This window comes from Melanerpes formicivorus, unplaced genomic scaffold, assembly GCF_026170545.1.
Source record: "Melanerpes formicivorus ecotype bairdi unplaced genomic scaffold, bMelFor1.0.p_v2 SCAF_4, whole genome shotgun sequence".
Taxonomy (NCBI): Eukaryota; Metazoa; Chordata; class Aves; order Piciformes; family Picidae; genus Melanerpes; species Melanerpes formicivorus.
Window position 1 is genome coordinate 38,466,385 of NW_027142356.1, and position 26,429 is coordinate 38,492,813.

Below are 26,429 nucleotides of genomic sequence, written 5' to 3' on the forward strand. Positions count from 1 at the left end.
GATCTTTGAGGTCTCTTCCAAGCTTGGTGACACTGTGAAACAAGGTTGGTGATCAGACAAAGAGAAAGGTGGCTCTGCTCCAACCAGGGGGCAGAGCTTTTCTGCCCTGCCTACAGGGAGCCACCAAAGCCAGGCTTTAATGGTGGAACAGAGAGTCACTGAGCCTGCAGTTATTTAAAGCCTTCTGTCCTGAAGGCAGGAGGGAGATTAAAACAAACAGATTTTTGGCTTGTCAGCTTCTCACCTCCTTTTGAACTCCTCTGCTAAATGGTAAGGCTCTACATTTGCCTTTCTCTGAAGTCTCTTTTCAGTTCCCCCTTTATTTCTTTTGGGGGTTGTTTGTGTGAAAAATCCCACACAGAGCAACAGGGGCAACCACAGCAGACAACAGACACACAAATCACACTCTCTGATGCACAGATAGACACCAAAAAGGTCTTTTTTAAGGTCATTTCTCAGAACAACCTAACTTTCATACAGCAGAGCAAGGTTTCTTGGAAGACACAGTAGGGTCCTAGGCCAGGCAGAGGGACAGAGAGACTTCTCCTGCTCTCCTTTCACCAGGGTAGGAATGAGGCTGAAGGGGCTTCCAAGTCCTTCCCCTGATTTCTGAGCTCCAGCAGCTCTGCTGCAACGACAGGCAGAGGAAAGAGAGAGAGAGAGACAATGTGGTTTGACATTCTCGACAGGGGGCTTGTAAAGAGAGTGTAAAATTATATCACAGAGCAAAGGAATTAAATCTGCACGCCTGTGACCTTGGGATGCTGCTTGTTTCATCCCCAGCACAACTTTCCCAGGCTGTAACTTACCTTGGTAAATGTGTAATTACCATGGCAACCCAAAATGACAAAAGTAATGGAACTGGTTAGGAGCTGAGCATTCCTCTCTCCTCCTCTCCTCTCCGAACCTCTCCTCTCCTCTCCTCTCCTCTCCTCTCCTCTCTCCGAACCTCTCCTCTCCTCTCCGAACCTCTCCTCTCCGAACCTCTCCTCTCCGAACCTCTCCTCTCCTCTCTCTCTCCTCTCCTCTCCTCTCCTCTCTCCGAACCTCTCCTCTCCGAACCTCTCCTCTCCGAACCTCTCCTCTCCTCTCCTCTCCTCTCCTCTCCTCTCTCTCTCTCCTCTCCTCTCCTCTCCTCTCCTCTCCTCTCCTCTCCTCTCCTCTCCTCTCCTCTCCTCTCCTCTCTCTCCTCTCCTCTCCTCTCCTCTCCTCCTCTCCTCTCCTCTCCTCTCCTCTCCTCTCCTCTCTCCTCCTCTCCCTCTCCCTCTCCCTCCCTCTCCCCTCCCTCTCCCCTCCCTCTCCCCTCCCTCTCCCCTCCCTCTCCCCTCCCTCTCCCCTCCCTCTCCCTCCCTCTCCCCTCCCTCTCCCCTCCCTCTCCCCTCCCTCTCCCCTCCCTCTCCCCTCCCTCTCCCCTCCCTCTCCCCTCCAACTTTATGTTAGCTTTCAGCCCAAAGGCATTACTCAGACCTTATCATCACACTCCCTTTCCATCCTGAGGTAATTCATTTACATCCTACCACTTTTCTGCTCGATCTGTGTGAAGATTTCTTAGGCATCAGCCTAAAACTGCCACAAAGGTGCACTGTGGCCAGGAAAACCCCTGGCTGCAGCTGCCTCCGAGTTAATCTGCTGCTCTCTGTTTGCAGTGTTCAAATGTAAATTGAATGGGGGGAAATGCAGGTAGCTAAACAGAAAGCCTTGGGAGGTGCAGGCAGTTGCTGGAGCCATCTAAACGTGTTGGCAGCTTTGACACAGGATTTATGGCAGGATTTGTGCCCTGCTGGAGCAGCAGCTGCAAGCCAGGCTGGCTTCTCAGAGCATCTACAATGACATTAGACAGCTCTTCTTCTTTTTAGGCACCTGAACCTCTCTAGGTGCTCCTTTACTCTGCTGGTGGACAGTGGGCTGAACATGAGCCAGCAGTGTGCCCAAGTGGCCCAGAAGGCCAATGGCATCCTGGCCTGCATCAGGAACAGTGTGGCCAGCAGGAGCAGGGAGATCATTCTGCCCTGTGCTCAGCACTGGTGAGGCCACACCTTGAGTCCTGTGTCCAGTTCTGAGCCACTCATTTTAAGGACATTGAGATACTTGAAGGTGTCCAGAGAAGGGCAACAAAGCTGGGGAGGGGTCTGGAGCACAGCCCTGTGAGGAGAGGCTGAGGGAGCTGGGGTTGCTTAGCCTGGAGAAGAGGAGGCTCAGGGGAGACCTTCTTGCTCTCTCCAACTCCCTGCAGGGAGGATGGGTGATAGGTTGGACTCAGTCTCCAAGGTCTTTTCCAGCCTGGTTAGTTCTCTATTCTGTATCTCCAGCAGAAGGAGGATGATCTGCCACCTTCCTGATGCTTGGAGGAGTTGGAGGGCATGGGGGTGGATTGCTTTTGTACACAGTCCTGGCACACACAGGCTGAGGGAGCTGGGGGGGCTCAGCCTGGAGAAGAGAAGGCTTCAGGGAGACCTAAGAGCAGGCCTGCCAGGACCTGAAGGGAGGTTGTAGCCAGGTGGGGGTTGATCTCTTCTCCCAGGCAACCAACACCGGAACAAGAGGACACAGGCTCAAGCTGTGCCAGGGAGGTTTAGGCTGGAGGTGAGGAAGAAATTCTTCCAGGAAGAGAGATTGGCCATTGGGATGTGCTGCCCAGGGAGGTGGTGGAGTCCCCAAGCCTGGATGTGTTTGAAGGTGGTTTGGAAGTGGTGCTTGGGGCTATGGTTTAGGGGTGACCCCTTGCAGAGATGGGTTGATGGTTGGCCTTGGTGATCCTGAGGGTCTTTTCCAAGCTGAATGTTTCTGTGGTTCTGTGATTAATACACACAAGGATTGAATCCTTTGTGGACCCAGTCCCCAGCTGCCTCAGTTATGAGCCTGTCCTCCCTGCCCATGAACCACTGTCTCCTCCAAGATATGCCTTTTCAATATCTTCAGTGAATGAAATGGGTCCCAGGGGATGTAAAGGAAGAGTTGTAGAAACCAAGCTATAAAGTGTGTGCATGAAGGGTGTGAAATGAAGGCTGTGGAGCTCTTCCTGTTCCCATCTCCTGATTTCTTCCTCAGCTGATTTGTAATGTGGTGTTTGGAAGGGAAAACTGAAAAAGAACATAAAAGCTATTTCCTCTTCCTGCTCAAAGAAATTCCAGACAAACCACAGCAAGAAAAAGTTCATTCCATGATGTGACTCAGCCTTGACTCTTACCAGAGGGACTGGGGTCCCTTCAGAGCCATATCAAACCCTTTATACCCTTTCTGGTGCAACACTAAGGTGAAGGATTTTTGCCTGCCATCTGCACACCTCCTGAGGCAGGAAAAGATTCAATTCCATGTCTAGGAGAGCAGTGTGGTTTCATGGGCAGAGGATGCCTGCCTGGCCCTCTCTCTCCCACTATTCCTGCACGCAGAACCACAGAGCTCCTCTCTGCTGAGCTGCCCTCCTTCCATGAGGCCATCTGAAGCATCCTAACCATCAAGCTCACACTGCTCTGCACTTCCCCGCTGGAGCTAAGACCCAGCTGTACCACTGCTCCACTCTGCTGAGACCACAGCTGGAGCTCTGGGGCCAGCTCTGGAGCCTCTGTGCCAGGAAGGATCTGGAGGTGCTGGAAGGTGTCCAGAGAAGGGCCAGGAGGATGAGCAGAGGGCTGGAGCTGCTCTGCTGTGAGCACAGACTGAGGGAGTTGGGGTTGTGCAGTCTGGAGAGGAGAAGGCTCCAAGAAGACCTAATTGTGGTCTCCCAGGATCTGCAGGGGGCTCCAAGAAAGCTGGGGAGGGACTTTTGAGGGTGTCAGGGAGGGATAGGACTGGGGGCGATGGAGCAAAACTAGAAATGGGGAGATTGAGATTGGCTGTGAGGAAGAAGTTGTTCCCCAGGAGGGTGGTGAGAGCCTGGCACAGGATGCCCAGGGAGGTGGTGGAAGCCTCATCCCTGGAGGTGTTTGCAGCCAGGCTGGATGTGGCTGTGAGCAACCTGCTGTGGTGTGACATATTCTGCACTGTCCCTGCCCCTTATTGCTCCTGATGACATTGCTCTAATGATTTCTGTTGTATGTTTGAGGCAAGGCTTTGCAGCACACGTGGAGGGAAGGCTGCTTGTTGGATTTCTGTTGTCTTCACAACGTGAGGCTGCTGGGCTGGCTGCAGGGCACAGCCTTTGCTCCAGAAGCACACTTCCAGTGGCCAATCTAATATTGAATTAACAAGGGGCTAAATCCATGCAGAGGCTGAAGCTTCCCAGTGCTCACACTTGTAAGGACTGACCAAATCCCAGGCTTTTCCTGAGAGCCAGAGCAAGGATCCAAACTGTTTCCACAGCCCAGCAGACTGGGATGGTAGCCCTGGAGGGATCACAGAATCACAGAATCAGCCAGGTTGGAAGAGACTTCCAAGATCATCAAGTCTAACTGATCACCCAACCCTACCTAATCAATTAAGCCATGGTGCCAAGTGCCTCATCCAGGCTCTTAAACACCTCCGGGGACAGTGACTCTACCACCTCCCTGGGCAGCACACTCCCATGGCCAATCTCTCTTGCTGGGAAAAACTTCTTTTTAAGATTAAGACCAATCCTCCCCTGGCACAGCTTGAGACTGTGTCCTCTTGTTCTGGTGCTGCTTGCCTGGGAGAAGAGACCAACCCCCACCTGGCCACATCCTCCATTCAGGGAGTTGGAGAGAGCAAGAAGGTCTCCCCTGAGCCTCCTCTTCTCCAGGCTAAGCAACCCCAGCTCCCTCAGCCTCTCCTCCCAGGGCTGTGCTCCAGACCCCTCCCCAGCTTTGTTGCCCTTCTCTGGACACCTTCCAGCAGCTCAACATCTTTCTTGAATTGAGGAGCCCAGAACAGGACACAGGACTCAAGATGTGGCTGCACCAGTGCTGAGCACAGGGCAGAATGACCTCTCTGCTCCTGCTGGCCACACTATTGCTGATCCAGGTCTTCCAGACCCTCTGCAAGTGGGGTTTGTCTGTTGTGCCTGGCATCAGCACCCTGGGATGTGGGAGGGCTGGAGGCTTTGCAGGGTGCCAGGGCTGTTTGCCCCAGCTGTGAGTGTGCATCGCTGAGCAGCAGGCAGGCAGGCACCCACCACAGACTGACCCTGGGGAAAGCTCATGCTGCACCTTGCTTTTGAAAAGTGACACTGCTGGAGATGTCTCTCTTTGTGGCTTTTATCAGACTCCCTTTAGGAGCTTCAAGAGCACCTGAGCTCTCTAAAGCTCCTGCAGGGTGGTGTTTGGTGCTTTCCTTTTGCTCTCCCTGCCTCAGTGATTTCTCACCCGGGCATCTATTTATTGCAGGGATTGCTGGGGCCCTCCAGGGCTACTGCCAAGAAGACCTAGGAGCTAAACCACCTCCTGCTGCCTGCTTCAGTGGCACAGCATTTGCAAAACTGACAGTTGCAGCTGCAAGGTTTGGCATGCACATCCCTCAGCCTGCTGGGAAATGCACTTATTGCATCCTCGAGGTTAGGACCCCAGCCAGCTTCCGAGCCAGGGGCTGCACCCTCAGCACAGGCCTGCACATCCCCCCACCAAATTACACTCCTGTGGATGGAAGAGGGTGACAAAGCCTGTTCCAGACACCCTTTGCCTGTGGTTAGTGTGGGGGATATGGATGCATGCCTCTCACCCAAAGCAGGGTGGAGATTATAAGCCTCACTGTCCCAGTAGGGCAGCTAAATCTGTGTCCCTTGCTGTCCTTGCTGCCTGACATCATTTATGTATCTCCTCCCTACCAAGAGAAGGGAGGAGAGGGTCTGCAGAAACTCTCTTTGGGATTCTGCTAGGACAGTTTCTGGGCAACTTCTGGCATTCTGTAGATGGCAACTGGGAAATGTGGCACAAGCTGAATGTGGCTTTGGACATTCAGCAGCAGGCTCCAAACTGGTAGATAAAACACACGGAGATCCAGTGCCAGATATTTACAGACATTGATCAGATCCCTCTCAGCCTTCTCCTCTCCAGCCTGAACAGCCCCAGGGCTCTCAGCCTCTTGCAGCCCTCCCTTGGGCTCTCTCCATCAGATCCTGTCCCTCCTGAGCTGGGGAGCCCAGAGCTGGATGCAGTATTCCAGGTGAGGTCTCAGCAGGGCAGAGCAGAGGGGGAGGAGAAGCTCCCTGGCTCTGCTGGCCACACTCCTCTGCATGCAGCCCAGGACCCCATTGTCCCTCTTGGCCCCCAGGGCACATTGCTGTCCCATGCAGAACTTGCTGCCCAGCAGCACTCCCAGGTCCCTCTCCTTGGGGCTGCTCTCCAGCAGATTCCCTCCCAGCCTGTGCTGCTGCAGTTAATTAGTGGCAACAGATGAGAATTTCTCCTCTTGCTCCAACTCCTCTGGCCTGGATCCTCAAGCCCATTTCCACTTAAACCAAAACTCTGTCCCAGAGCATCCATTTCCCTCCAAAAGGAAGTCACCAAATATAAATATATACATGTATAAGAAATTTGAAGAGCTCATGGCTTTCTTTAGGGCCAGAAGGAACAAAAGAGTGCAGATAGATTGCAGATAGATTTCCAGATCTGATAGGCAGCCCAATCTTGCACTTGTTCCCTTAGACTGCAGAGCTGCAGTATCTCTGTGAGCAGAGGTGAAGGTCTTATGGCTGAATTTGCTGCAGATCAGGCATCCATGTGTCATCATGTGAGGCATTTCCTGAGCATGACAGATACCCTATCAGCCCCCATTTATTGTTCTGGTGACCTAGAAGTGTGACATTTCCTTTTGCTGTGATGCACTCCCTTACATTTATTACAGAAACCAACATTTTTATTTGCAAGTGGATTGTAAAAATACTTGCTTTCCCCCCACTTTTCCCCCCACTCTTTTTCTTTCAGTTTAAGTCATTGATTGCTGCATGTCCAAGGACAAGCACAGGGTCCTGCAGGCACCAGGACAGCTTAGGAACTGCCCTGCTGGAAAGCAGCTCCACAGAGAAAGACCTTGGAGTGCTGGTGGACAGCAATGTGACCTGGTGGGCAAGAGAGCCAATGGGATCCTGGGGTGCAGCAAGAAAAGTGTGGCCAACAGGGCTAGGGAGGTTCTGCTCCCTCTCTGCTCTGCCCTGCTGAGACCACAGCTGCAATCCTGTGTCCAGTTCTGGGCTCCCCAGCTCAAGAGAGACAGAGACCTGCTGGAGAGAGTCCAAGGGAGAGCCAGGAGGATGCTTAGGGGACTTGAGCATCTCCCCTGGGAAGACAGACTGAGAGCCCTGGGGCTGTGCAGTCTGGAGAAGAGAAGGCTGAGAGGGATCTGATCAATGTCAATCAATAGCTGAGGGCTGGGGGGCAAGTGGAGGGGGCCAAGCTCTTCTCAGTTGTGCACAGCAAAAAGCCAAGGAATAATGGAGACAAAGTTGAACATGGAAGGTTTCAGCTCAACATGAGGAGAAACTTCTTGACAGTGAGGGTGGCAGAGCCCTGGAGCAGGCTGCCCAGAGAGGTTGTGGAGTCTCCTGCTCTGGAGCCTTTCCAGCCCCACCTGGATGCATTCCTGTGCAGACTGCCCTGGGTGATGCTGCTCTGGCAGGGGGTTTGGACTGGGTGATCTCTGGAGGTTACTTCTAACCTCTAATGTGCTGTGATGCTGTGACACAGGCACTCAGCAAAATGGCAGTGCAGGGTATTTGTAGTTCTATCTATGGAGTTAAAGGGGAAAAAACAAGAGAGATGGGAGTTGGGGTTGTGCAGTCTGGAGAAGAGAAAGCTCTGAGGAGACCTTCTTGTGGCCTTCCAGTGTCTGAAGGGGGCTACAAGACAGCTGGGGAGGGACTTTTGAGGGTGTCAGGGAGGGATAGGACTGGGGGGGATGGAGCAAAACTAAAAGTGGGTAGATTGAGACTGGATGTTAGGAAGAAGTTGTTCCCCATGAGGGTGGTGAGAGCCTGGCACAGGTTGCCCAGGGAGGTGGTGGCAGCCTCACCCCTGGAGGTGTTTGCAGCCAGGCTGGATGTGGCTGTGAGCAACCTGCTGTAGTGTGAGGTGTCCCTGCCCATGGCAGGGGGCTTGGAACTGGCTGATCCTTGAGGTCCCTCCCAACCCTGCCAATTCTATGATTCTACTAGGAACTGCTCCTGTTTGCTCATCAGCCAGCCGAGCTGCCTGACCTCCGTGCAGCACAGCTCCAGGCCAGGCAATCATTTCCACGCAGACCTGTGCAACACTTTGCCTCCGCGGGAAAACTTCAACCAGATGCTTAAAAGAGCGATTTGCTTTCGCTTAAAGCGCAGCTGCCGCCGAACGTGAGAGCCCTGGGGGAGCCAGCGGCTGCGGCAGGTGCCAGCTATCCCCTTCCCCACCCCGGGGCAGCGTCCGTGCGCCAGGCTTGCTGCGAGCCGGCGCCCCCCGCCCCCGGGTCGCCCTTGCAGTTAATTAGGGAATTGACCACAGCTCAACCTCCTCCCAAGGGTATAAATGGAGCTCTGCTGGAGAGCGGCGCCTCCGCTCAGTGTTTGCCTGCCTGCTCGCCCTCTGCACGCAGAAGCAGCTTGGGAACATCTCCCCCGGTGAGTTTGTACCCCGGGTGCCTGGGAGAAGTTGTTGTTGTCAGTGCGAGGTTGCGGATTTGGGGGTCGTGTCGGCAGCTTTAAACGCCTGCCCCCAGTCGTTCCCCAGCCGCCGTTGGAGCTCCCCGCTCTGTTGTGTCAGCAGATGCAGCTGTGATGAGCTCACAGGGGGTTTTTTGCCTTCAGGACAGTGGCCAGCGTGGCTCACTGACAAGCGATGGAAAGCCCCCGGCGGGACAGCAGCGGTGCAACTCTCCCCTCTTGATGGTGTTGCAATGCAGGGCACAGAACAGGAAGGTGCAGGAACACTTGAATCGTTCAATTCATTTTCTTGCAGTCATGCAGTCACCTTCAGAAATGTGCACAGTGCCATCTTAAACCCAGTTTGCCTCTTTCCCATGAGCTCAGTTGCTGAGGGAGGCTGCTGGAGGACCTTCCTCTGCCAAGGATCAGCTTTCCTCACCTCTTGTAGCACTGCTGCTGGCCCTGTCTGCCTCCGTGGTCTGGAGCAGTGGTACAGTTGAATGTGAATGCTTGGATTGGTCCCATTTGATTTTATTACTTTGGTTCCTAAAGGGAACCAAAAAAATGAGAAACTGATCAGGTGGTTGGAGAAGCTCTGCCACAAGGACAGGCTGAGGGAGCTGGGGGTGTTCAGCCTGGAGAAGAGAAGGCTCCAGGGAGACCTAAGAGCAGCCTGCCAGGACCTGAAGGGGGCTACAGGGAGGATGGAGAGAGACTGTTTGCAGAGGCCTGCAGGGACAGGACCGGGGCAAAGGCTTCAAACTAGAGCAGAGCAGATTGAGATTGGATGTGAGGAACAGGTTCTGCACCATGAGAGTGGTGGAACACTGGGACAGGTTGCCAGGGAGGTGGTTGAGGCTCCATCCCTGGAGATAGTCAAGGTGAAGCTGGACAGGGCTCTGGACAACCTGATCTAGCTGGGGGTGTCCCTGCTGAGTGCAGAGGGGTTGGACTGGGTGAGCTTTGGAGGTCCCTTCCAACCCAGACCATTCTATGAATAAGAAGGAGCTTCAGTGGTGAGCTCTGTTACAAACCTATCCTCACACCTGTGCATCACTGTTCCAAGGCACACATGTGAACCACAGCATCAGGAGGTCCTCTAGGAGATAAGGCCTTGCGAGTTCCTGCTCCAGGTAATTGCATCTGCTACTAGTAGCAGAAGTACCAAGAGCCACACACAGTGTACTTGCTGCTGACTGCTAGACATCAGCTTGTTAGTTGCTCTCTTTCTCTCTCTGCCTCATTTGCCAGCCAGGTGCTGCAACCAGAACACCCAGTCCCCATCCTGGCCTGTGTGGGGCAAAATGGCAAGGGTGCCCTGTGATTCCTCTGTGCTTTCCTCACAGAATCTTGCCCATGAAACCTGAAGACAGACCCTTTGGGCTATAAACTGAGCATTTGATCTCTCATCTGTACATAGAAACCCAGATCTCATTGGAACATGGTTCCCTGTTGCATGGGCCAGTTCCAACCCATGCTTCCATCCTGACCTGAGCCTGCTGAGCAGTAGAATCATAGAATCATCAGGGCTGGAAGGGACCTCAAGGATCAGCCACTTCCAAGCCCCCTGCCATGGGCAGGGACACCTCACACCACAGCAGGTTGCTCACAGCCACATCCAGCCTGGCTGCAAACACCTGCAGAGATGAGGCTGCCACCACCTCCCTGGGCAACCTGTGCCAGGCTCTCACCACCCTCATGGGGAACAACTTCTTCCTAACATCCAATCTCAATCTACCCACTTCTAGTTTTGCTCCATTCCCCCCCAATCCTATCACTCCCTGACACCCTCAGAAGTCCCTCCCCAGCTTTCTTGGAGCCCCCTTCAGATACTGGAAGCCACAAGAAGGTCTCTTTGGAGCCATCTCCTCTCCAGACTGAACAGCCCCAACCTGTGCCAGTGTCTCACCAGCCTCATGGGGAAGAACTTCTTCCTAACTCTGCTCCAGACAGGTCTCTGACCCAAGTGTATCCTTATCTAGGGTTTTCCTGGGCACTTCCCACCTGAGGCAGGGCTGGGGAGCACTGGGGCTGAGTGCTGCTGCTGTAAGACAATGCCAAGGGCTGCCTGAGGTTCTTTGTCTCCTTTCCTGATGCCTCTCCGAAAGCCCCCCAACGGAAGATTGTGATTCTGAGCCTGATGCCTCCTCATTAGCAAATTAGATGCTGTAATCTGCTTCTAAATTAATCTTCTGAGGGGGCATTACTCAGGGTCAGATTAAAATGAGGTGAGGGAAACACTGATTAAAATGGAAGGTGAGCTTCCGCTCCCTGCCTGTGGCAGGAGCAGCACAAAACTCCTGAAAGGGCAGAGGTATTTTTAAACCACTTCCATTTTTTCTGTTCTTTGTGTGTGTGGCATCCTCCAGAATCCTCTCTGGCTTTTGATGCCTCACAGAAACCCTGCTGAGGTCCTGTGCTGATCCCTTTCCCCTCCTCTGCCTTCCAGGCTATGTGTCTGTAGACCAGTTCTGCTCGAGGCCATAGAATCACAGAATGATCAGGGCTGGAAGGGAGCTCAAGGCTCAGCCAGTTCCAGCCCCTCTGCCATGGGCAGGGACACCTCACACTACAGCAGGCTGCTCACAGCCATGCCTGGAAAGGAAAGTGTCTTCACTTTAATGCTGCTGTAGATACTGAGGCTGCAATCATAGAATGCTCTGAGTTGGAAGGGACCTCCAAAGCTCATCCAGTCCAACCCCTCTGCACTCAGCAGGGACATCCCCAGCTAGATCAGGTTGCCCAGAGCCCTGTCCAGCTTCACCTCGAATATCTCCAGGGATAGAGCCTCAGCCATCTCCCTCATGGTACAGAACTTGTTCCTCACATCCAATCTCAATCTGCTCTGCTCAAGTTTGAAGCCTTTGACCCTGGTCCTGTCCCTGCAGGCCTTTGCAAACAGTCTCTCTCCATCCTCCTTGTAGCCCCCTTCAGGTACTAGCAGGCTGCTCTTAGGTCTCCCTGGAGCCTTCTCTTCTCCAGGCTGAACACCCCCAGCTCCCTCAGCCTGTCCTTGTGGCAGAGCTGCTCCAGCCCTGTGATCATTTTTGTGGCCCTCCTCTGGACCTGCTCCATCAGATCCAGGTCCTTCCTTTGTTGAGGACTCCAGAGCTGTGCACAGTACTCCAGTCATCAGCAGAAATCCTTGCTGTGCTCTTCCAGCCCCCCTAGCATCATCATGCCAGTGTCATGGGATTGTGGGCTAGCAAAGGGTGTCAGCTGCACACATTGAAATGCTTGGCCTCAGGTATTTGGAGCAAGGAAGTACTGCAGAGGGAGTGGGGGGAAAAAATAATTCAAGGTACCTGGAGGTGTTTGCAGCCAGGCTGGATGTGGCTGTGAGCAACCTGCTGTGGTGTGAGGTGTCCCTGCCCATGGCAGGGGGGTTGGAACTGGCTGAGCCTTGGGGTCCCTTCCAACCCTGACAGTTCTGTGATTCTGTTGGTTCAGCCTGGCTCTGATTTCTGAGAGGAAAATATCCCAAAGAGGCTGTGAGAGGCCAGCAGCACTGCAACAGGGACCCAGCTTATCCATGGGCATCTCCTGGCTGCTTTTGTGCTCCCTGACCTATGCTGACCTTTATTTACCTTTTGTCATCTCGGCTTAGCTCTGACTGGGGGCAGAGGACTGAGCTGGGGGTGCCAGGCTGGTGCCATGAGGAGGATCTGGAGCTGTGCAGGGGGTGGGGGGCCAATAAAAGGGAAAAAACATTTGCTTTTAGTTTTGACTGAAGTAAATGTCTTAGCCAGTCACTGTGTATCAAAGCTTTGCTGTGGCAGATCAAACTGGCCTGTTAATTAACTGCCACGTTAATTAATTAGCTGCAGACAGGCAGCAGCGTGTTTCTCTCACGCTTTACCAATGGCATTAGCATTTCCAGCCTCTTGTCTCATCCCTGCTGCCTCATTCCATGGCAGAGCATGAAGGGTGTCCCTGACAAATGGTTGCTTTAAATGGTTCTGCCCTCCTCTTCCTCCCTGTTCAATGGCCCCAGGCTCGTCAGCTGCTCCTGAGGGCTGGACCTCAGGGCTCTCCACAGCTACCTGAAGGGAGATTGGAGAGAGGAGGGGGCAGCCTCTGCTCCTTGGTGGCAAGAGACAGGACCAGAGGAAACGCTTCCAAGCTGCACCAGGGGAGGTTCAGGCTAGGCTAGGAGATTCTTCTTCATAGAGAGGGTTCTCAGCCATTGGAATGGTCTGCCCAGGGCAGTGCTGGAGTTGTCCCTGCAGGGGTTTAAGCAGCTTGTGGACCTGGCACTTAGGGACACAGAATCATAGAACATTAGAAGATGGAAGGGACCTCCAGAGGTCATTGAATAGAATTAACCAGGTTGGAAAAGTCCTTAGTCCAACCCCCTGCCAAAGCAGGATCACCCAGGGTAGTCCACACAGGAATGAACCCAGGCTGGTTTTGAAAGTCTCCAGGGAAGGAGGCTCCACAGCCTCCAGAGGGAACCTCCTGAGATCACTGAATAGAATAGAATTAACCAGGTTGGAAAAGTCCTTAGTCCAACCCCCTGCCAAAGCAGGATCACCCAGGGTAGTCCACACAGGAATGCACCCAGGCTGGTTTTGAAAGTCTCCAGGGAAGGAGGCTCCACATCCTCATGTTTGGTGCTGACCCTGTAGTGCTGGGTTGGGGGTTGGACTGGATGAGCTTGGAGGTCTCTTCCAAGCAGCTCCAGCCTGTGATTCTGCTCCATGCCCACAAGGCTCCAGTGCCACCAGAACAGCCTCACTGTGTGTGCTGAAGGAGAGCTCCTCCAAACCCTCCTTTAGCCAAGCTGCTTACTCCAAGGCACTGATTCTCGCCTCAGCACTAAACCCTGAACTCTGGGCTTCTCCTCTTCCCTTCCAGCCACTAGAGCTCATTGTAGTCTTGGTAAGTGGAGGGGATGTTGCCCTCTGGTTGAGCTCCCAGCTGGTTACTGCTTAGTTCAAGCCCTCCTAATCTAACTAGGTGTCTGTGGTGAGCATGCTGACCACAGAGGCTACATACCCAGGACTACTACTTGAAGCATAGAACAAAGCCTGTTTGGTGATTTGCTTATGTGGTTCCTCCCCTCCCCACCCATTCAGGGCTTCTGATGGCAGAGATCTGTGTCTGCTGGGTAACACATTAGGTTTTCTTGCCAGTGAAGCATGATCCATAAATGGCTCCTGCTGACATTTGGCTGGGGCTCAGGAGCTACATCTTGACCAGAGAAAGCTTTGTTATCTGCCAGGGGTTTGGGGGGTTCCTTTGGAGTCTAATGGACAAATTCAGGCAAAGCTGGGGACAGCTGTGAGCAGCACACTAACAAAACCAGGCAGGCACATCAATAACCCAGCTTCAGTCTTCCTATTTGGCACAGCAGCTTCCTAGGAAGTGTAGGAAAGCCAGGTTTGACCTCTGGTTGATTTTTCTGGGCATTATTAGTTAATTCCAAGCCCTAGAGGAGCATGTTGTTGCATTTAAGAAAAGACAGAGAGCTGAAACACTTCTGGCCTGAAAGGAGGTGTGAGAAAGCAGCAGCTGATCAAGATGCAGCATTTCCCCCTTGCAGTCTACTGGAAGTGTTTGTCTCCATTGGGAAGGGCCCAGCAGCTTCTAATGTTTCTGGTGGGGTGGGGGTTTTTGAGTGTGAATTTGAATGATATTCAAAGTTCAGTGTCTCACAAGCACACACGCTATCAGCACAGGCTGGGGGGAGGGGGTGATAGGAAGCAGCCCTGAGGAAAAGGACTTGGGGGTGCTGGTGGATGTGAAGCTGGCCAGGAGCAGGCAGGGTGAGACTGCAGCACAGAAGGCAAATCCCAGCCTGGGCTGCATCCAAAGGTGCAGAGCCAGAGAGGAGATTCTGCCACTCTGCTCTGGTGAGACCTCACCTGCAGTGCTGTGTGCAGGTCTGGAGCCCTCAGTATAGGAAGGACCTGGAATAAACCAAACCAAACCAGGCTGGAAGGGACCTGGACCTGAGGGAGATGATCCAGGGGAGGGTGATGAAAATGATCAGAGGGGTTGAGCAGCTCTGCTGTGAGGCCGGGCTGAGGGAGCTGGGGCTGTTCAGCCTGGAGAAGAGAAGGCTCCAGGGAGGTAGCAACAACTTCATGAGTGTCAGCAGGCTGAACTGGGGAGAATGGGAGAAAGAATTAGGGCATTCAGAGTGCTTCTTGGTTTCAGTGTCCTCCCCCATTCCAGCAGTGCTTTGTGATCCAGTGAGATAAAAATGTGCTGTGCAAAGGTAAATGTGTCTCACTGTTAAGTGTCTGCTAATGTTATTCAGGGAAATAACTCTCCCTGCTCTGAGTTCAGCAGCAATTTGCATAGTCTCAGGTAAGTGAATCAGAAATGTCTTTTAAGGAGGAGGCTAAACCCTAAAGAACTTAAAACTAGAAAGGACATTGAAACTATTCACAGAATCTGTTAGAAACTATCTGTAGAAACTGTTCATAGAGTCACAGAACTGTCAGGGCTGGAAGGGACCTCAAGGCTCAGCCAGTCCCAACCCCCCTGCCATGGGCAGGGACACCTCACACTACAGCAGGTTGCTCACAGCCACATCCAGCCTGGCTGCAAACACCTCCAGGGCTGAGGCTGCCACCACCTCCCTGGGCAACCTGTGCCAGGCTCTCACCACCCTCCTGGGGAACAACTTCTTCCTGACATCCAATCTCAATCTCCCCATTTCTAGTTTTGCTCCATCCCCCCCAGTCCTATCCCTCCCTGACACCCTCAAAAGTCCCTCCTCAGCCTGAGCCTGAGCCTGGCACAGGTTGCCCAGGGAGGTGGTGGAAGCCTCATCCCTGGAGGTGTTTGCAGCCAGGCTGGATGTGGCTGTGAGCAACCTGCTGCAGTGTGAGGTGTCCCTGCCCATGGCAGGGGGGTTGGGACTGGCTGATCCTTCCAGCCCTGACACTTACCTAATTCATTATATTCTATGGATGTGTGAATGTCAGAATGCTGAGGAACAAAAACTATAAATCAGGGATGGTTTGATACTTTTACTTCACTGAAGCTAGGATTTCATCCACAGCTGAAGATTGCTGAACACAGCACAAAGCCTTCATAGACCCTGGGTGCTCCTGCCATGCCATCATTGCTGTACATTGGTTCCTGCAAACTTGGCAAGGGGCAAAATTTCTATGAGAACCAAGAATGGAACTATCTGGCTTCAAACTTAAGAGCAGAGCAGATTTAGATGGGATGTGAGGAACAAGTTCTGCACCAGGAGGGTGGTAGAACACTGGAACAGGTTGCCCAGGGAGGTGGTTGAGGCTCCATCCCTGGAGATATTCAAGGTGAGGCTGAACAGGGCTCTGGGCAGCCTGATCTAGCTGGGGATGTCCCTGCTGAGTGCAGAGGGGGTTGGACTGGGTGATCTTTGGAGGTCCCTTCCAACCCAGACCATTCTGTGAAGTTATTCTTTGCTGGCATTTGAGCAGGAAGCATTTGGGGGCTGGGTGTAGAAGGGTGTCCCTGTCTTAAGGCTCTAACGATGTGTGGCTGCTGGTTTGGGGTTAGCTTTTTCCCCATCACTGACAGAGACCCCTGACTGACAAAGGCATTCCTCTTGTCTGTGTTCTTGGGGAAGGCAAATGCAGGGTTCAGGAGGAAGCTGTTTACTGTCACTTAGTCACAACAACCCCACCTTTAAAGCATCTTCCTTCCTTCCTTCCTTCCTTCCCGCACTGGAAATACATTCCAGGGCATCTGAGGATGAGAACTTGCCTCTTAATTCCCACTCCAAATTATTCATTGTCACTTTCTTCTCATCTGTCCTCGTGCCAAGGTTGCCATCTTACTTAAAGAGTTCTTAATTCCTTAATGACTACCTGGTGATTAGCCACTTAGCAGTTACACCCAGAGCACTCTAACTGTATTCTAGTCGAAGCCACCCACGCGCTCTCATTCTGTTCCTGAGGATGAATATTCCACCTCTCACTTCTTTTTAGTGACCCTTCCTCGCCCTTCTCCCTGCTGGAACTGATAGTTTTGAGTGTGGGCTTGTGCAGTGCAGTGTGGATCGGATCCCAGCAGTCACACTTAGCAGTGTGAGCACACCTCCTGCAGCTGCAAGGGCTGCCGAGCTGGTGCACCCCTCACTCGCGCCTCTCTCTTTCTGGCTGCATCACATCAGTTGACCACATTCATCCTCTGCTTGCCTAAATCCCCAGGGCAGACATGAGATCACAGTACCACAGTACATGAGAGGTTGGAAGGGACCTCCAGACATCATCCAGTCCAACCCCCCTGCCAGAGCAGGAGCACCCAGGGCAGTCCCCACAGGAATGCATCCAGGTGGGGTAGGAAAGGCTTCAGAGAAGGAGACTCCACAACCTCTCTGGGCAGCCTGCTCCAGGGCTCTGTGACCCTCACAGGGAAGGAGTTCCTCCTCATGCTGAGGTGGAACCTCCTGTGCTGGAGTTTCTATGCATTGCCCCTTGTCCTATCCCAGGGTGCAGCTGAGCAGAGCCTGCTCCCTCCCTCTTGACCCCCAGCCCTCAGCTATTGATAGACATTGATCAGATCCCCTCTCAGCCTTCTCCTCTCCAGACTGCACAGCCCCAGGGCTCTCAGCCTCTCCTCATAGGGCATCTCCTGCCCATCATCTACAGGCTAGCTCATTGTGATGTGTTTCCTGACCACATTGCACCAAAGCTTTTCCTCCATCCATCCATCCAACACTCTCTTGTTTTTCCATCCTTCTTGCAGCCCCTTTGGGTCCTGGCAGGCTGCTCTCAGGTCTCCCTGGTGAGGAGGCTGCCTGTACAGCTGTCAATTCTGCTGCCTAAAATGATGTTCCCAAAGGGTGGCCAAGAGGCTCCTTGACTTTGCCACTGGTCCTGTTGTTTGAGAGTGCCTCTGGAACTGCATCTGTTAGATACTTGGTAGCTCAAATATGTTTGAGGAGATTTCCTGTTATCATCCCTCCTTGCTCCTGCTTTTCTGTTAATGTGTTCTTACAACACCAGAAGTTTCTGCTCTTCAAAATAACATCATAAAAAAATGAGGAAACTGTTGTTATAGTCTGGAAGGTGTCCAGCACTGCTTCTAGGAATGTTACTGAGAGTGAGCCCCAGGAGTCTGGTCCAGTCCCAGAGTAAGTCTCTAGATGTAGGGAGGCAAAACCAAGTTGATAACCTGAAGGTAACAGAGGGTGGAGGTGGCAAAATGTCGATGAAGATGATCACACAGGGTGTCAGGGGTGGGAAAGGACCTCCAGAGATCATCCAGTGCAAGCCCCCTGCCAGAGCAGCACCACAGAATCCAGCACAGCTCACACAGAACACATCCAGATGGGGCTGGAAAGGCTCCAGAGCAGGAGACTCCACAACCTCTCTGGGCAGCCTGCACCAGGGCTCTGGGACCCTCACAGGGAAGAAGTTCCTCCTCATGCTGAGCTGGAACCTCCTGTGCTGCAGTTTCCATCCATTGCCCCTTGTCCTGTCCCAGGGTGCAGCTGAGCAGAGGCTGTCCCCTCCCTCCTGACCCCCAGCCCTCAGCTATTGATAGACATTGATCAGATCCCTCTCAGTCTTCTCCTCTCCAGCCTGAACAGCCCCAGGGCTCTCAGCCTCTCCTCCAGGTTCAGTCTCTTCAGCCTGAATCACAGTTAGCAGACCACATCCAGAGTCCAGAGCACAGTCCCAAAGGGATGGCTGCTCTCTGGTTGATGTCATGTCCTATTTCCCCAGCCATTATGAAACCAGTGATGCTGAAATGGAGCTGATAATGTCTTCCACCTGAAGCAATGCCAAGCATGACTTTTAGGGAAGATAATGTACTTGATGGGAAGGCCACTTGGAAAAGAGCTTCTGGGTGGGAAGGGACATCTATGGAGTCTAAAGTACCTTCCAGACCAGAAGTTTTTCCACCAGTGTGGACCTGATGTCATCAGATGTGGATGGCTGCAGTGAAGACATCTCTAGCTGAGGATATTCATTGGAAAAAAACAACTTAGGTGGTGTGGTCTGGTGAGACCCTACCTGGGGGTAATGTGTCCAGTTCTGGAGCCCCTAGTACAGGAGGAATCTGGAGGTGCTGGAAGGTGTCCAGAGAAGGGCCAGGAGGATGAGCAGAGGGCTGGAGCTGCTCTGCTGTGAGGACAGACTGAGAGAGTTAGGGCTGTGCAGGCTGGAGAAGAGAAGGCTCCCAGGAGACCTAATTGTGGCCTTCCAGTATCTGCAGGGGGCTCCAAGAAAGCTGGGGAGGGACTTTTGAGGCTGTCAGGGAGTGATAGGACTGGGGGGGGGGATGGAGCAAAAGTAAAAATGGGGAGATTCAGATTGTATGTTGAGGAAGAAGTTGTTGCCCATGAGGGTGGTGAGAGCCTGGCACAAGGTTGCCCAGGGAGGTGGTGGAAGCCTCACCCCTGGAGGTTTTGAAGGCCAGGCTGGATGGGGCTGCGAGCAACCTGCTGCAGTGTGAGGTGTCCCTGTCCATGACAGGGGGTTGGGACTGGATGATCCTTGAGGTCCCTTCCAGCCCTGACAATTCTATGATTCTAACTGCTTAGGAAGTCATTCATTTAATCCCCCACCAGCAAATCTCTCTACACAATAATTCTGATTAATTCCTCCCCTAAAATCCCTGGGTTTCCCTCTTGACTATCAGGAATTCCTAAACTGCTATCCAGAACCCTCCACAGTCAACAGGAGCATCCTCAACCAGGTCAGGTTGCCCAGAGCCCTGTCCAGCCTCACTGTGAATATCTCCAGGGATGGAGCCTCAACCACCTCCCTGAGCAACCTGTTCCAGTGTTTCCTGTCCCTGCAGGTCTTTGGGAACAGTCTCTTCATCCTTCTTGCAGCCCCCTTCAAGTAGTGGAAGGTCACAATTAGGTCTCCCTGGAGCCTTCTCTTCTCCAGGCTGAACAACTCACTGTGCCCTCCTAGCACTTCTCCCACTGCTCTTTCAGCCCCACAAGGTGAGAACTGCTTTGGGTTTTTTGTGCTGCACATCCTGAGGAGGCAATCCCCAAACTGAGGCTTCACCAATAATCAGCTGACAAAGGCAAACAGAATAGAATTAACCAGGTTGGAAAAGACCTTCCAGATCACCAAGGCCAACCTATCACCCAGCACCATCTGATCAACTCAACCATGGCACCAAGGGCCTCAGCCAGGCTCTTCCTAAACACCTCCAGGGATGGTGACTCCACCACCTCCCTGGGCAGCACATCCCAATGGCCAATCTCTCTTGCTGGGAAGAACTTTCTCCTCACTCCCAGTCTAAACCTCCCCTGGCACAGCTTGAGGCTGTGTCCTCTTGTTCTGGTGCTGATTACCTGGGAGAAGAGACCAACCCCCACCTGGCTACAACCTCCCTGCAGGGAGTTGGAGACAGCAAGAAGGTCTCCCCTGAGCCTCCTCTTCTCCAGGTTAAGCAACCCCAGCTCCCTCAGCCTCTCCTCACAGGGCTGTGCTCCAGACCCCTCCCCAGCCTTGTTGCCCACACCCTGACCCACCAGGAGCCATAAAACCCACAGAATTCCTGTTTGTTATCCTCTCTTTTTTTCCCCCCTCTGCTCTTTGAGGCTTCCACTCCATGCACGGCCCAGAGTTGAGCTTTTATCTGCAGCTATTAGTGCTGGAAACTTTCTTTTTAATGAATGCTGAGATGCTCACAAGAGCTGAGGAAAACATCAAATATCAGGAGCCACGTGGGGGGAAAATCAACAGAACCAAACAAGCATCTTCAGTTGGCAGCAGGGCACATGAAAAGAGACAGCTCTTGCCTTGAAGAGCCCCAGCCCAGACACAAGGCAAGGGCTGGTGGAAAAGTATCACCACCACAATTGTGCAGCTAGGGGAAGATGCAGGGGTGGGGAAAAAAAGCTGGCAGAGATGAAACTGAGCACAAAGCCACCCTGGCTGCTCAGAGCCCAGCTTTACAGGGAGGCCTTTCCCCTGGGTTGTCAGAGGGAAAAGAAAACCTTTTGCATGTTGCCAGAGGATTGTTGTTTTCCTTCCTCAGAGCAGGCAAATGAGGCAACTGTTGTGACAAAGCACAGGAACATATTGCTGCAGCAGGCCCTAAGCTCCACAAATACAACTTCTTGTGGGGTGTGGAGGCTCAGGTTTTAGGTTTTTTCCTTTTATTTGTCAGCCAAAGCAATGAAAACAATGCTGCAGCATCCAGGGAAAGTCGCTTTGAAACAGACTGAGTGAGTGGTGCTCCCTGGGCACCACATCCCAGTGGCCAATCTCTCTTGCTGGGAAGAACTTCTTCCTAACATCCAGCCTGAACCTCCCCTGGCACAGCTTGAGACTGTGTCCTCTTGTTCTGGTGCTGCTTGCCTGGGAGAAGAGCCCAACCCCCACCTGGCTACAGCCTCCCTTCAGGGAGTTGGAGAGAGCAATGAGGTCTCCCCTGAGCCTCCTCTTCTCCAGGCTAAGCAACCCCAGCTCCCTCAGCCTCTCCTCACAGGGCTGTGCCCCAGACCCCTCCCCAGCTTTGTTGCCCTTCTCTGGACACAATCCAGCAGCTCAACATCTTTCCTAAACTGAGGAGCCCAGAACTGGACACAGGACTCCAGGTGTGGCCTGAGCAGTCCTGAGCACAGGGCAGAATGACCTCCCTGCTCCTGCTGGCCACACTGTTCCTGCTGCAGGCCAGGATGCCATTGGCCTTCTTGTCCACCTGGGCACACTGCAGGCTCATGTTCAGCCTACTGTCATCCAGTACCCCCAGGTGCCATTCTGCCTGGCTGCTTTGCAGCAGGTTGCCTAAGCACTGAGCATCCAAAGCCACTTTCCCCCACCTGTGACTGCATCGTTTTCACTCCAGGGTTAATCTGCTTGGGTTTGCCAGGTTCTTTGAACCAGAACTGTAGCCAGTTCTCAGCTGCAGCTTATTTTGACAGCCACTGGCAACAGAGTGTTCCTTCAAGTGCTGGGAACATCGATGGTGGTGGTTATAGAGGTGAGATAAAGCTATATGTACTTGTTCTCTCTTCTTTAATGAGTCATTGACATTAATAACTGCCGCCTGCTTATCTGGCACTACGGTTGAGGAGCACACTGCTTGTAGCCAACAGCAAGTTGAGGAGCTGCTTGTGGTGCTGCTGGAGCTGTTGCATTGTTTTGGAGCTGTGGACTCATCCCTCAGTCACCAGCATTTTGCTTTGTCTGTGTGTTCCTTGAAGGAAAAAACCAACAACAACAAACCCTTCCCTCCCCTCCTCCCCACCCAACCTACCCAGAGGCTGTTTGTTCAGTGCCTTTCATTCTCCCCTGCTTCAAGTTAATGGCAGTGCTTGCATCTGTGTTCCTATTAACATAACTCAATTAATCTTATTTAAATGTATTTGCTGGTATTTGCATGGCCCTAATGAATTGATAAGCATGGCAGCATCTGCCAGCCCCATCAATGAGTGACTTAAAACAGAAAGCCAAGGCTGAAGTGAGGCTTTGAAGCCTTAATTTGTGTAAAAATCTCTGAACAGTTTACTGATCAATGACCTTACAATGAAACCATTGAATCAAATACTAATCACACTCCAGCCCTCTGCAGCCCTGGTTGCTTTTCTTTGGTGGCAGCCTGACCCTCTTCCATTCCAGCTGCTGTTTTAAGCAGCATATCATGAGTGTGTGAAGTGCAGCCACCCAGTAATCACCTGGGGCTGCTTTTAATTTCTTCCTGTGGAAAAACAGCCTCTCAGAGTTTGGGGTGGCTGTGTCAGAGGCTGTGCTGTGTGAATCAGAGAATTGTCAGGGCTGGAAAGGACCTCAAGGCTCAGCCAGTTCCAAGCCCCCTGCCATGGGCAGGGACACCTCACACTACAGCAGGTTGCTCACAGCTACATCCAGCCTGGCTGCAAACACCTCCAGGGATGAGGCTGCCACCACCTCCCTGGGCAACCTGTGCCAGGCTCTCACCACCCTCATGGGGAACAACTTCTTCCTCACATCCAAGATGAATCTCCCCATTTCTAGTTTGGCTCCATTCCCCCCAGTCCTATCCCTCCCTGACACCCTCAAAAGTCCCTCCCCAGCTTTCTTGTAGCCCCCTGCAGATACTGGAAGGCCACAATTAGGTCCCCTCAGAGCCTTCTCTGAGGAGCCTTTGGGCTGCAGCAAGAGAAGTGTGGCCAGCAGGGCAGGGAGGGGATCCTGCCCCTCTGCTCCACTCTGCTGAGACCACAGCTGGAGCTCTGGGGCCAGCTCTGGAGCCTCTGTGCCAGGAAGGATCTGGAGGGGCTGGAAGGTGTCCAGAGCAGGGCCAGGAGGATGAGCAGAGGGCTGGAGCTGCTCTGCTGTGAGGACAGACTGAGGGAGTTGTGGCTGTTCAGTCTGTGTCCTGTGTCCACACAGCTTGATGGCATAATGCAAGGTGTCTGCTCCAGCAGGCAGCAGGGAAGGGGCACTGCAGCCCTAATTTGGCATAAACTCAGGGTTTGGTGTGGAACATGCACTGTAGGATGGGTGCTGTGGAAGGAGTGAATTGTCACCAGCACAAAAAGGGGCATCAAAATTCTTGCAGCCCCTTCCTCACCTGCATGCTGTGCTGCTGCCTGACTGCCACCAGCACTGCTGCCTGCTGTAGCCCCCAGGGCTGACCTCTCAGCAATCTAAACCTGGCTGCTGGTGGTGAATGAGAACCACATCCAGGAGACTTGTAGTGGAGGGGGACAGGAGAGGGGCAATGGATGGAAACTGCAGCACAGGAGGTTCCAGCTCAGCATGAGGAGGAACTTCTTCCCTGTGAGGGTCCCAGAGCCCTGGGGCAGGCTGCCCAGAGAGGTTGTGGAGTTTCCTCCTCTGGAGCCTTTCCAGCCCCATCTGGATGTGTTCCTGTGTGACCTGTGCTGGATTCTATGGTCCTGCTCTGGCAGGGGCTTGGACTGGATGATCTTTGGAGGTCCCTCCCAACCCCTGGCATCCTGTGGGAGTGCACAGGCAGAGCCTTTCTCCCACTGGACACCAGGGCTTCGAGAAAGCTAAAGCCAGAGAGGTCATTAACATCTCTGCCTTGGATAAGACACTTTTAGCCTTCCCCAAAGGATCTGTCAGGGATGTTTGTCCAGGCCCATCACTGGGATCCTTTCCCTCCTTTAGGAATATATTCCAGCATTTCATCACTGAGAGCAGCTTTCCTATTGCCCAAATTGAGTCTCTGCTGCTGCTCATTTAAGCTCCTACACCCAGGCTGAGAGGAAGAGCTTCTGCCCTGTCCTCCTTTCATCTAAATATCTACACACTGTTGCTGTGCCTCCCTTCCATCCTCACTTACTGAGGCAACCATGACAATAGCAATGTTCTCCAAGATTTGTAATCAATAGACAGAGAAAGGAAAATCAATCAGATTGACTCCTTGAGGGAAGCAAATTCTTTGGTCTGCTTGGCAGCAGTGAGACTTCCTAACTGGCCAGGCTGCTGCTCTGTGTGCAGGGGACAGGGAGGCAGGAACAGCTCTGGGCTGTGCAAGTGAGCACTGCTGGGAAAATACCTGTTTACCTGTGGGAAATTACTGTGGTGCTTCTCCAGGAAACACTTTCCAGAGCTACTTAAGCCACTAAGCCTAAAAGGAAAGAGAAACTTTTGAGTCCTGGCACAGAGGCTCCAGAACTGGCCCCAGAGCTCCAGCTGTGGTCTCAGCAGAGTGGAGCAGAGGGGGAGAATCCCCTCCCTGGCCCTGCTGGCTCTGCTTCTCTTGCTCCAGCCCAAAGGCTCCTTAGAGAAGGCTCCAAGAAAGCTGGGCAGGGACTTTTGAGGGTCTCAGGGAGTGATAGGACTAGGGGGGAATGGAGCAAAAGTAGAAATGGGGAGATTCAGATTGGATGTTAGGAACCTTCAGATACTGGAGGGCCACAATTAGAAGGCTCTGAGGAGACCTGTGCAGCAAGAGAAGTGTGGCCAGCAGGGCTAGGGAGGGGATTCTGCCCCTGTGCTCTGCTGAGACCACAGCTGGAGCTCTGAGGCCAGGTCTGGAGCCTCTGTTCCAGGAAGAATCTGGAGGTGCTGGAAGGTGTCCAGAGCAGGGCCACGAGGATGAGCAGAGGGCTGGAGCTGCTCTGCTGTGAGGATAGACTGAGGGAGCTGGGGTTGTGCAGTCTGGAGAGAAGGCTCCCAGGAGACCTAATGCTCAGTGGCATCAGCACAGCTCCGTGGACAGCATCAGCTGGCAGCTAGGTGCCTGCTCCTTCCCTCACCGACTTCCCACACCTGCCCCATCCCTGCTAACATTTTCCTGTGTTAGAGCACGGCTTGGATGCTTTCCTAGGGAAGGTGTCTGGATGCTGGCAGTGGAAGCAGCTGAAGTCAGGCTGGCGTGGAGAGGCTGTTGTCAGCCATCTCCACGCCGTGTGCTGCAATTGACATCTCGTCAGCACATGCAGGCAGGAAGCAGCAAAGGAAGTGAGAGAGAAAATATAACCAAAAAAAAAGAAAGAGGAAAAAAAGGAGGGGGAAAAAAAAGGCTTTCTCTGTCTGCCAGGGGAGCAGCCCATGCACAAAGCCCTGGCTGCTGCAAAGGTAGGCAGCGGTCTCCGAAATGACAGCTTTGGGCTTTTAGTGCTGCCTTCCCACCTGGGTTTCCACTCTGTGTCTATTAACTGCCAAGGTGCAGGTGAATGCAAACAGCACCTGAATGCTTGCACAGCTTTCCCCTAATGAGCTGCTGCTAAACACTGCAATAGCTCTCTGCTATGAGGCTAGGCTGAGGCAGCTGGGGGTGTTCAGCCTGGAGAAGACTCCAGGGTGACCTCAGAGCTGCTTTCCAACAGCTGAAGGGATCCTTCAGTGGGGATCTTAGGAAGAAGTTGTTCCCCAGGAGGGTGGTGAGAGACTGGCACAGGGAGGTGCTGGCAGCCTCATCCCTGGAGGTGTTTGCAGCCAGGCTGGATGTGGCTGTGAGCAACCTGCTGCAGTGTGAGGTGTCCCTGCCCATGGCAGGGGGGTTGGGACTGGCTGAGCCTTGAGGTCCCTTCCAGCCCTGATGATTCTGTAACTCTATGATCCTGCAGGAAGGCTGAATGCTTTGAAGCTGAGGCAGGGCAGGGTTAGACTGGAGCTGAGGAAGAAGTTCTTCAGCAGGAGGGTGGTGAGAGGAGGTGGTGAGGAGCCCAGGCTGCCCAGGGAGGCTGTGGCTGCCTCCTGCCTGGGGGTGTTGCAGGCCAGGCTGGATGAGGCTTTGAGCAGCTGAGTGTAGCTGAGAGGTGTCCCTGGGCATGGTGGGGAGGTTGGAGGAGCTGAGCTCTGAGCTCCCTTCCAGCCTGAGCCCTTCTGTGGTTCTCCATATCTGCTTCTGTATCTGTGCCCCTGGGTTCTGGTCACCCCTGCCTCACTGCAAGCACACCATAGTTTCTTGCTGTATTCCCATTGCTGTGTTGCTTTGGAACAATGGGTTCCCTGAGAACGTGAATTAAACCCCTCTCCTTTTAACTGCTTTACAAGTGCCAGCATCCTCCTCCACCAGAACAAGAGGACACAGACTCAGGCTGTGCCAGAGGAGGTTTAGACTGGAGGTTAGGAGGAAGTTCTACACAGAGAGAGTGATTGCCCATTGGAATGGGCTGCCTGGGGAGGTGGTGGAGTCACCATCAGGGGAGGTGTTCAGGAGGAGACTTGATGGGGTGCTTGGTGCCATGGGTTAGTTGATTAGGTGGTGTTGGATGATAGGTTGGACTTGATGATCTTGAAGGTCTCTTCCAACCTGTCCTATTCTATCCTGTCCTATCCTATCCTGTCCTATCCTACCTTATCTCACCTCTGGGTCTAAAGTCACACATTTCCTCTTCTTGCTCTTCAAAAGAATCTCCCTGAGTTTACTTTGTGGCAGCTGTAGTAAACTCCAGCACTTCAGAGGAGACCTTCTGTGTTTGCCTTTAACAGGGATCCTGTTCCCAGGAAGATTTATGCATAAGCAGAAAAGAAAAATCACACCCAGGGTGGTGGGGTGGGATTTTTTTTCCCCCTCTCTCTTTCTTTCTTCAGTCAAA